The following is an 11,754-nucleotide window of genomic DNA, read 5'->3' as shown; positions in this document are numbered from 1 at the left end:
ATCATCTGGAAAATAGGGAGGGATAAATGCTCTCAGGAGAAGATAACTATATGGGTGAATTTCCAAAGAAGATCAGAAGGTCTGCAGGGTAAGGATCCAGGGAAGATGAAAAACTAGAACCATGGGTCTGACACAAAATGAGAAGAAAGTCCACACAGAAGAGAGCAAGAGCTTCTGGGGTCCTGGCCATAGATCCTGTATTTATCTACCAAAGAACAGGACTATGCTCTCAGAGGAAACAGACCGACTATATTTGGAACTTTTAAAAAAAAGTCATAATACACATATGTATGTAATTGTATGAAAATACAATTGTATGAAAATAAATATGATCACATACCAATATATGATGATATATGATTTCATTAGTTTCACTAATTATTTTATGCCTGTCTTAACTTGTTTCCTCCATTTTTCCTCTACTTTCTACCATTTAACAACTTTGATATCTGTGCCTCTCCTATACCATGTTCACAAACCAGACTACACAGTCACACTTACAAACTCCCATACACAAACTCATACAGTGTTCACAGTCACACATAAACCTGTGCTCTCACACATTCACTCACACTCACACACACACTTGTATATACATACTCTATGTCTAAAGAACTTTGTTGGGATGTGCCCAAGGTAGACAAACTTTGAAAACTAGGATCAAGTCACAAGTTCTGCACATCACTTTCCTAACTCAGCCAAACCTCTTACAAATAACCATTTTCAGGTCCACTTAGAAAAAGTTTAAATTTTTAACAGGGTCATATTATACTAAGATGTGTATGTTCCAAAATACAGTCAACAATTCTTTAGAAGTGCATAGGTGTGCTATTTCCAGAGTTTTGCCAACTAAACAATATAGCAATAAACAACCTTCCCAGATATTCTTTACTTTTATGGAAAATATAAGGAATTTGTAGAAAATATAAATACATTTTTATGAAAATTTGAAGAAACAAGATTACAGTTTCTACTCTTAAAAAGTTACAAGACTATTTTCCAGAAAGCTTGGAAAAATATCCATTTAAGCCAAAAGTTAGTAGGGATGCCCTTTCTCCAAAGGGCGCCTGCAGCTCCCACTTCATTCCTTGCCATTTGAAGGGTGGAGAGTTCCAGCACTCTGTTTCCTGGCCACTTTCAGTGAGAGGTTTCTTTTCACTTCATCTTTTAATAGTTTACTCTACCTGTTGCCCTTTTTATCAATGTGTACATATGTTATTCGCTGTAAAACTTAAGTCTAGAATATCCTTTAATTAGAAATCTAGTACATGGGGTATATAGATATTTCAGCAGATAGGACACTTGCCTGGTTGAGTCAAGTAAGATCTCTGGCACTATTTAGCTTCAATATGATCCAGCAATACGATTTCTGCGAACATATCCGGGGTCCAAAAACACACAGCAGAAATGCCATCTGCACTTCTAAGTTCTTCGCAGCACTATTCACAATAGCCAGGATTTGGAAACAATCCGAGTGCCCAAGAACAGATGACTAAATAAAGAAACTGTGTTACTGTGTTACATCTACACAATGGAATACTATGCAGCCTTCAGGACAATGAAGTCATGAAATTTGCTTATAAATGGATGGACTTGGAGAATATTATGCTCAGTGAAATGGGGGAGAGGGAAAGAGACAGACACACACTTAATGCACTTATTTGCAGGATAAAAAAAAAAGTATAAGACTGTTACCCAAAGACAGTGCAAATGAGGGCTAGGATGACTGGTCCATTGTTGGAAGCTTGCCAAAAGGGAGGTGAGGCAAGGAAAATAAGGATAGAAAAGGGACCACTATGGCAAAGATAGCTGTAAATGATCACTCTAGACAAGAACTGAGTTCTGAAAGGAGGTAGAGTGACATTCATGATAAACTTCAGGTGCCTACATTGCAAACCATGATGTCTTAAAGGAAAGATAAAGAAGTGCAGGCAGTCTGAAGGCATGTGGCAGGACAGAAACTGAGGACATTGGTGGTGGGAAATGTGCACTGGTGAAGGGAAGGGTGTTGGAACATTGTATGACTGAAACCCAAACATTAACAACTTTGTTAGTTTGTATCTCACAGTGATTACATAAATAAATAGAAAAATGCCAATTAAAAATACCCATGACATTTTTTAAACAAATAGATAAAATACTCCTGAAATTTATATGGAATAACAAACCACCACCCCAAGAAATAGCCAAAGAACTCCTACAGGGAAAAGAAAACTGAGAAAGCATGGAAATAACACAGTAAGCCAACAATTGAGCTGCCATATAACCTAGCAATTCCACTTCTGGGTATCTGTCACAAGACACAAAAATATTAGTTCAAAAAGACATATACACAACACTGGCGGTGAGATCAGTGATGGAAGTTTGTATGCCAAAAAGTATGAATAACTTTGTGACTCACAGTGTTTTTAATTTTAAAAGTAGGGGAGGAATAAAAAAGAAAAAAAAGATAGTCTAGGGGAAAAAAAGCAATATCCACACCATTATTCATTGCAGCACGTAGTATGGATCATGAAGATGTGGTATATATACACAATGCAATACCACACAGATATAAGGAAAGATGAAATCACACAATTTACTGCAAAACTGATGGAACAAGATGGTATTATGTTAATGAATTAAGCCAGAGGAAGGGCAAACACTGGATGATCTCACTTATGTATGTGGTATATAGAATGTGCTATATCTAGAATAATTGGATGAGGGAATGCAACGTTTGAAAGGGGTGGGATGCCTAGATTGCCTTTAACCCCAAAGTATAGAAGGGGAAAGGAGAAAGAAGGAAATAAATTTATAGGGAAGAAAAGAGAGATGGGAAGCAATTGGAGAAGGGGTCAAGGGGACTCGCATATCAGCGGTGCAAAGGATTTATTAATATAGCTCAATATCCAAACCACAATGTCAACAACTCTGGGAATAATAAATTCAAACTTCATTGTCAAAATTAAAAAGGAATGTGTCAAGATATAAGCTGGGAATGGTGAGTACGTGAGAGAAAACCTGGGAACCCTGGTGAAGGGAAGTTGATACTGGTGGTGGAATTGGTTCTGGAGCATAGTATGTCTAAAACCCAACTATAAATAACCTTGTAAATCATGGGGTTTTAATTTATAAAAAGGACATAAAATGAGATGCATTACTCTCCCCAACCAAAAAGTGTGCTACTAAAGCTGTAGTTATTAAACCAGCGTAGTGCTGGAATGACAGACTCTCAGATCATTGCAATAGAATTAAAAACTAAGAAACAGAACCTCAGGTAAATGAGTAGCTAATCTTTAGTAAAGAAGAAAAAAAGTATAAGAAAAAGCAAGAAAAGCCTCTTGAACAAATTATGAGATGAAAAGACTGGCCAGCAACATGCCAAAAAAAAAAAAAAAGAACTCAGACCCCTTTCTAACTCTATGCACAAAATTCAAATCAAAATTAAATAAATACCTTGATGAACACTGATGCGAAGATCCTCAACAAAATACTAGCAAATAGAATCCAAGAACTAATCAAAAAGATCATACACCATGACCAAGTGGGATTCATCCCGGGGATGCGAGGATGGTTTAACATTCGGAAATCAATCAACATAATCCATCATATCAACAAAGTAAAGATAAAAACCATATGATCATATCAATAGATGCAGAGAAAGCATTTGACAAGATCCAACACCCATTCATGATAAAAACTCTCACCAACATGGGTTTTGGAGGAACTTTCCTCAAAATAGTCAAAGCCATCTACCACAAACCTATGGCAAGCATTATCATCAATGGAGAAAAACTAAGGGCCTTTTCTCTAAGATCGGGGACAAGACAAGGATGCCCACTCTCACCACTTCTCTTTAATATAGTACTGGAAGTATTAGCAATAGCCATCAGGCAAGAAAAAGATATTAAGGGGATTCAGATCGGAAAGGAAGAAATCAAGCTCTCACTACTCACAGACAATATGATACTATACCTAGAGAAGCCTAAAAGCTCTAGTAAGAAACTCTTAGAAACAATTGACCGGTACAGTTAAGTCGCAGACTATAAAATCAATACCCAAAAATCCATGGCCTTCCTATATGCAAACAATGAGACAGAGGAAAGGGACATGAAAAAAGCAATCCCATTCACAATCGTGCCCCAGAAAATCAAATACCTTGGAATCAGCTTAACTAAAGAAGTAAAGGACCTCTGCAAAGAAAACTATAAAACGCTACTCCATGAAATCAAAGAGGACATGAGGAAATGGAAACATATACCCTGCTCGTGGATAGGGAGATTCAATATTGTCAAAATGGCAATACTCCCCAAAGCATTAAACAGATTCAACGCGATCCCTATAAGGATACCCATGACATTCTTCAAAGAAATGGATCAAGCAATCCAAAATTTCATATGGAATAACAAACGCCCATGGATAGCTAAAACAATTCTTGGGAAAAAAGACGATGGGAGGCATCACCCTCCCCAACCTCAAACTTTATTACAAAGCAGTAACAATTAAAACAGCATGGTACTGGAACAAAGGCAGAGCCTTAGACCAATGGAACAGGGTGGAATATCCCTACACACAACCCCAAATGTATGATCATCTAATCTTTGATAAGGGAGCAAGAGATGTGAAGTGGAGCAAGGAAAGCCTCTTTAACAAATGGTGCTGGCACAACTGGACAACCACATGCAAAAGAATGGGCTTAGACCTCGACCTGACACCGTGCACAAAAGTCAGATAAAAATGGATTAAAGACCTCAACATCAGATCACAAACCATAAGGTTCATTGAAGACAAGGTCGGCAAAACCCTCCACGATATTGAAGATAAAGGTATCTTCAAAGATGACATGCAACTGGCCAACCAAGTGGAAACAGAGATAAACAAATGGGACTACATTAAACTAAAAAGCTTCTGCACCGCAAAATATACAGTGAACAGAATGCAAAGACTATCCACAGAATGGGAAAGGATATTTACACAATATCCATCAGATAAGGGGTTGATATCAATGGTATATAAAGCACTGGTAGAACTCTACAAGAAGAAAACATTCAACCCCATCAGAACATAGGGCAAAGAAATGAACAGAAACTTTCCCAAGGAAGAGATACGAATGGCCAAAAGGCACATGAAAAAGTGCTCTACATCACTGATCATCAGGGAGATGCAGATCAAAACAACCATGAGATACCACCTTACACCACAGAGACTGGCACACATCCAAAAGAACAAAAGCAACCGCTGTTGGAGAGGATGTGGGGAGAAAGGGACCCTTCTACACTGCTGGTGGGAATGCCAACTGGTTCAGCCCTTTTCGAAAACAATATGGACGATTCTCAAAAAAATTAGAAATTGAGCTCCCATTTGACCCAGTAATACCACTGCTGGGAATATATCCCAGAGAAGCAAAAATGTATAGTCGAAATGACATCTGCACTTATAGTTCATCGCAGCACTGTTTACAATAGCCAGAATCTGGAAAAAGCCCAAGTGCCCTAGAACAGATGACTGGTTGAAGAAACTTTGGTACATCTATACAATGAAATACTATGCAGCTGTTAGAAAAAATGAGGTCATGAAGTTTGCATATAAGTGGATCAGCATGGAAAGTATCATGCTAATGAAATGAGTCAGAAAGAGAGAGACAGACATAGAAAGATTGCACTCATCTGTGGAATATAGAATAATAGATTAGGAGTCTAACACCCAAGAATAGTAGAAATAAGTACCAGGAGGTTGACTCCATGGCTTGGAGGCTGGTCTCTCATTCTGGGCAACTCAGAGAAGGGAACACCAAGTAAAATGTGGTCAGAGGTCATGCGGGGGAAAGGTGCTGCGGGCCGAATATAGACTAGAGACTGAACACAATGGCTGCTCAACACTTTTATTGCAGACCACAACACTGAATTAGAGAAAGAGAACAAAAGGGAATACCCTGCCATAGTGGCAGGGTGGGGTGGGGAGAGACGGGAATGGGGAGGGTAGGAGGGATGTTGGGTGTACTGGTGGTGGAGAATGGGCACTGGTGAAGGGATGGGTTCTCAAACTTTGTATGGGGGAAACATGAGCACAAAAATGTATAAATCTGTAACTGTACCCTCATGGTGATTCACTAATTAAAAATAAATAAATTTTAAAAAATGGCCAAAAGGTGCCTGAAAAGATGCTCAACATCACAGTAATCACGGAGATGAAAATCAAAACAATGAGCTCCCATTTGACCCAGAAATTTCACTTCTTGGAGTATATTTCAAGCCCCCCAGCCCCCCCCCAAAAAATGGAGAAAACAAATTGCATCCCTAAGTTCCTTGCAGCACTATCCACAATAACCAAACTCAGGAAATAACCAAAGTGTCTAAGAAGAGATGCTGGATTAAAAACCTATGGTACATATACACAACAGAATATTACTCAGCCATAAGAAAAAGTAAAATCCTAAAATTTGTTACTATGTAGATGGATCTGGAGACTATTACGCTGAGTATGGTTAGTCAGAGGGAGATACTGGTCTCTCTCATATGTGGGATATAAAGAAACATCATGGTGGATAACAAATTCCCAGAGGCAATCAAAACAAAGAACATAAAAATTGGTCTTTAGTGAAAATATGTCACTTGGGGGCTGGGAAGTTGACAGAGGACTGTGGAAGGCTACAGCTATGGGGGAAAGACATGTCTAACGGGGAGGAGGGGGAGCTGAACAATAGTAAAATGTGCATGAACATTATCAGTAACAGTACTGTTAAGTCCCTCTCATGAGAGGCACACTGGTGGGTGGGAGGCAAAGGGGGTGGGTAGGAAGGAATTGGTGGCGGGGAGTCAGCACTGGTGAAGGTATTGGTTTTGGAATTCTGTATAACTGAGAAGAAATCAGTGGATAATTTTGCAATTTAGTGACTAAATTAGAAAAAGAAAAGAAAATGATAATAAAAGGAAAAAGCATGCAAAAAAGACAGTGGAGACTCAATCAAAGATTTTCAAAGAGCATTAATTTTCTAAGAACGCTCTTGGTATCAAAATGGATTACAGACCTCAACATCAGACCAGAATCTATGAGGTACATTGAAGAAAAGGTCCACAAAACCCCTGTGACATTGAAGCCAAAGGTGTCTTCAAAGATGAAATTCCACTGACCAAGCAAGTGGAAGCAGAGATAAACAAATGGCACTCTTAAACTAAGAAGCTTCTGCACCTCAAAAGAAACAGCAACCAGAATACAAAGACAGCCTACAGAATGGGAAAGGATATTCACCCAGTACTCCTCCAATAGGGGTTAATATGAAGAATGTAGAAGGCATTGGTTGAACTCTGCAGGAAGAAAGCATCCAATCCCATCAGAATTTCAGGGTGATGAAATGAACAGAAACTTTCTCAAAGACGAAATTCGAATGGCCAAAAGACATATGAAATACTGCTCTTCATCACTAATCATTTGGGAGATGCAGATCAAAACAACAATGAGATACCATCTCACACCACAGAGACTGGCCCACATCCTATAGAATAAAAACAATCGGTGTTGGCGTGGATGTGGGGAGAAAGGGACTCTCTTTCATTGTTGGTAGAAATGCTGACTGTCTCAGCCTTTTTGGAAAACAATATGGATGTTTCTCAAAAAACTGGAAATTGAGATCTCATTTGACCAGCAATACCACTTCTGGGAATATATCCCAAAGATGCAAAAAAATATATAGTAGATGGGGCTGGAGTGATAGCACCAGCGGGTAGGGCATTTGCTTTGCACTCGGCCGACCCGGGTTCGATTCCCAGCATCCCATATGGTCCCCCAAGCACCGTCAAGAGTAATTCTTGAGGCATGAGCCAGGAGTAACCCCTGTGCATCGCCAGGTGTGACTCAAAAAGAAAAAAAAAGTATAGTAGAAATGACATCTGCACTTATATGTCCATTGCAGCACTGTTTACAATAGCAAGAATCTGGAAAAAAAAAAACCAAGCGCCCGAGAACAGATGACTGGTTAAAGAAACTTTGTACGTCTACACAATGGAATACTATGCAGCTGTTAGGAAATACTAAGTCATGAAATTTGCTTAAAAGTCAATGGTCATGAGAGTATATGTTAAGTGAAATGAGTCAGAAAGAGAGGGACAGACATAGAATGACTGCACTAATTTGTGGAATATAAAATATTATAATATGAGACTTAACACCCAAGGATAGTAGAGACAAGATCCAGAAAGATTACTCCACAGTTGGGAGCCTGCCTTATGAGCTGGGGGAGAAGCCAGAAGGAATAGAGAAGGGATTACTAAGTCAATGATGGTTGGAGGGATCGTTCGGGATGGGAGATGTGTGCTGAAAGTAGATAAAGGACCAAACATGATGGCCTCTCATTATCCGATATCTATATTGCAAACCATAATACCCATAAGTAGGGGGGGATAAGGCATTTGTCTGCCAGAGAGGCAGGGGGAGAGGTGGGACTTGTGGGGGTAAGGATACTGGGGACATTGGTGATGGAAAATGTGCACTGGTGGAAGGATGGGTGTTCAATCATTGTAAGAATGAAACTCAAACATGAAAGCTTTGTAACTGTAGCTCATGGTGATTCAATTAAAAAAATTTTTTTAAATTATTCTCTTGGTAGCTGAGCAAAGCAACCAGAAAAATTATGGGAAAAGCACTCTACAATCATCAGGGAATATATCTGTGAAAACTCTTATCTAATCTGCTTTATTTGAAAAATTTTCCCCTTGGGTTACTCTCTATTCTTTTTAAGGGGGATAACATACCAAAATGGCAATGTGGTATAAGTGATGAAATAGAGGGATCAAAGCATGAAGAATTTGCCTTTAACCTATGTCAAAATATTACCTTTAAACTCACTTATTTAAATTTTAAAATGAGTTAACACTTTTTATTTAACAAACCTTTTGTGAAAGACAAACTGGAAAATAAAAAGGCAAAATCTTAAATCACAGCTACTTGGAGGTAAACTCATCAGCTAAATTTAAAGCATAGTTTTACTTGTGTTTCACCCTATCTTTTACCTCTTTTTTGGTTTCTGCACAAATGACTCAATATAGCAGTACCCATGAAGAAGTTAAAGTAGAGGGTGTCTCAGGGTGTCTCTTCAAAAAGCTATTTGAATCAGTGTTTTTTCTGTCCTGCAGGCATATACTCAAAAGTGGTATTGTTGGGTGTTAGGGTAGATCAGTTCTAAGTTTACTGAGAAATCTCCATATTGTTTACTTTGAGGGTTAAACCAGACAAAATTCTCAACAGCAGTGGATGAGAATTCCCGTTTCACCACATCCCACCAGCACAGATTGTTCCAAGTGTTTTTGCTATGTGCCACCCTCACTGGTGTGAGATGACATCTCACTGTCATCTTGATTTGGAGTTCCGTAATAATAAGTGTTGAAGAGCTTTTTTTCATGTGTCTTTTGTTGATCTGTTGGTCTTCCTCAGAGAAGTACATCCCTGTTCATTTCCTCTCCCCATGTTTAATAGGACTTGGGGATGGAGGTTGCTGATCTTTGTGTGTGCTTTAAATATCTTGGATATAAACCCCTTATCTAAAGTGTTAAGCACAAATATTTTCTCCCATTCAGTTAGCTATCTTTCAGTTTTAACCCATGCTTCTTTTTCCATATAGAAACTCTTTAATTTGATGTAGTCCCATTTCTTTATATTTGAGTCTTTCACCTTTGCCAGTGGCATTGAATCACTGAAAAGAACATATGCACACCATTATTCATTGTAGCACCAGTGCAATAGTTTTATTGTTGTTTCGGAATAAACCTGGATGTCCAACAATAAAGCAGTGGATCATGAAGATGTGATACGTATATGTACACAATAGGACACTACACAACTGTGAGGAGTGATAAAATCACGCAATTTGCTGAAACACGGATTGAACTGGAAGATATCCTGTTAAATGAAATAAGCCAGAAGAAGGACAAACATAGGATGATATCATTTACATGTGGCATTTAGAGTTACTGGATGAAGGAATGCAATGTTTTAAAGGCGGGTGCTTAGATAACCCTTGGCCCGAGAGTATAGGGAAGAGAAAAAAGGGGGAGAATAGATAGATTAGAAGCAATGGGGATAGAGGCCAAGGAGTCCCATGCACACTGGTGGTGTTAAGAAATGATAAAGCTAGATATCCAAATCACAGAGTCAACAACACTGAAATCACAAGACCCAAACTTTAATAGCCAAAGGATGCCTGTCAAGATGGCAGGCTGGGTCTGGGGTCGGTGAGTAAGAGAGAGAATCTAGGAACACTGCTTGAAGGAAATTGACACTTGTGGCAGGATTGGTCATAGTATATTGTATGTCAGAAACTTAATTATGAATAGCTTTGTAAGTCATGGTGCTTAATAAAATAAAATTTTGAAATAAGATCAATTTGATTACAAACTTATAAATAACTCTTCTCTCCCAAGCTAATGAGTAAGACCTCAGACTGCCTTTTGGTACAGACAATTTTAATCAGAAAACACAGTAGCACATGGAGATTTTATGACTGGAAACACTGTGAGGGGTAGTAAGAGAGACACTTATTAGAAAAGATTTAGAGTTCTAGGCATTTAGATCGTGCAGAGGTAAACTGCCTGCCTTGGACACAGTTGATCCCAGTTTACTTATCAGCACCACATGTAGTCCCAGAGCACACCAGAATGATCTCTGCATATTGTAGATTATGGAACCTCACAAAAAAAATTGTCATTGTTAATTTTTGTAGGGAATGCACACAGTATTTTGTAGGGAATGCTCGAGGATCTGGGACTACTCCTGACAATACCTACCAACTCTCAGACAGACTGACAGTATGTGTCAGTGTGGAGAGGATAGTGTTGAGGGTCTACCAAGGCCATACCTGGTGGTGCTTCTGGGTGGGCGGTGTTTTATGTGATACTAGGAATCTAATGCATGGCTTTAGCCTTTTGGTCATGAGCTCTATCACATCAGCCTCCTCCTGTTTTGTCATTAATGTTTGTCTAACCAAGTTTATTAATGTGTTCGGGCTTGACTGAGCCATCATGTAGACTGCACTACACATGGGCAGCAACATAGGGACCCATGAAAATGGGCAAGATTTCTCGTGTGTCCTGATGGTTTGGATGAAGCTGAAAATCTTTTCCCTTAAGCTGCCTTCAGTAAATAATTTCATAAATTTCAGTTTATTCAAAGAGTCAGTTTTCGTTTTCTCACAGAAGCCAAGCCTGGTCTTTGCCATGCAGATTCCAGGTGCTAGCCCAGACTAGTCTTTGGGATGTAGATTCCAGGTGCTTGTAGCCCAGGAAAGGTTTTGGTTTCAGTTTCAGTTTTGCATCTTTTTTCCTGAGGCCTACACCCACTAAATTGAAGACACAAGGAAACAGTACTTGCCTTGCTACCTCAATGCTCTTCCTGTAACTTCTTTTGATGATGTCACTGTATTGCACCCTTTAGAGGCACTAAGGTAATAAAAGGAGATCTCAGAATGCTCTACCTTTTGTCACAAGATCTGAACGAATCCGGGCCTCCCATGAAATATAATTTCTCGCACGTTCTTTGTCTCTGCCTCCAACTGAACAAACGTTCACACAACATCAATGTCAGGTGTTCTGTCCATTTGGGGTCACAGTTTCAATACCAATCACTGTATCACTGTCATCCCATTGTTCATCAATTTGCTCAAGCAGGCGCCAGTAACATCTTCATTTGTCCCTCTCATGTACTAGTGTAGCTCAGTGATGTCTGCTCCCTCCAGAAACATGAAGAGCACGTTGTTGTTACTGTTTTTGGCATATCAAATACATC

The sequence above is a fragment of the Sorex araneus genome, chromosome 2 (genome assembly GCF_027595985.1).
Source record: "Sorex araneus isolate mSorAra2 chromosome 2, mSorAra2.pri, whole genome shotgun sequence".
NCBI classification, from domain to species: domain Eukaryota; kingdom Metazoa; phylum Chordata; class Mammalia; order Eulipotyphla; family Soricidae; genus Sorex; species Sorex araneus.
The sequence above is the reverse complement of the archived record's forward strand: the minus strand, read 5'-3'. Positions refer to the sequence as shown.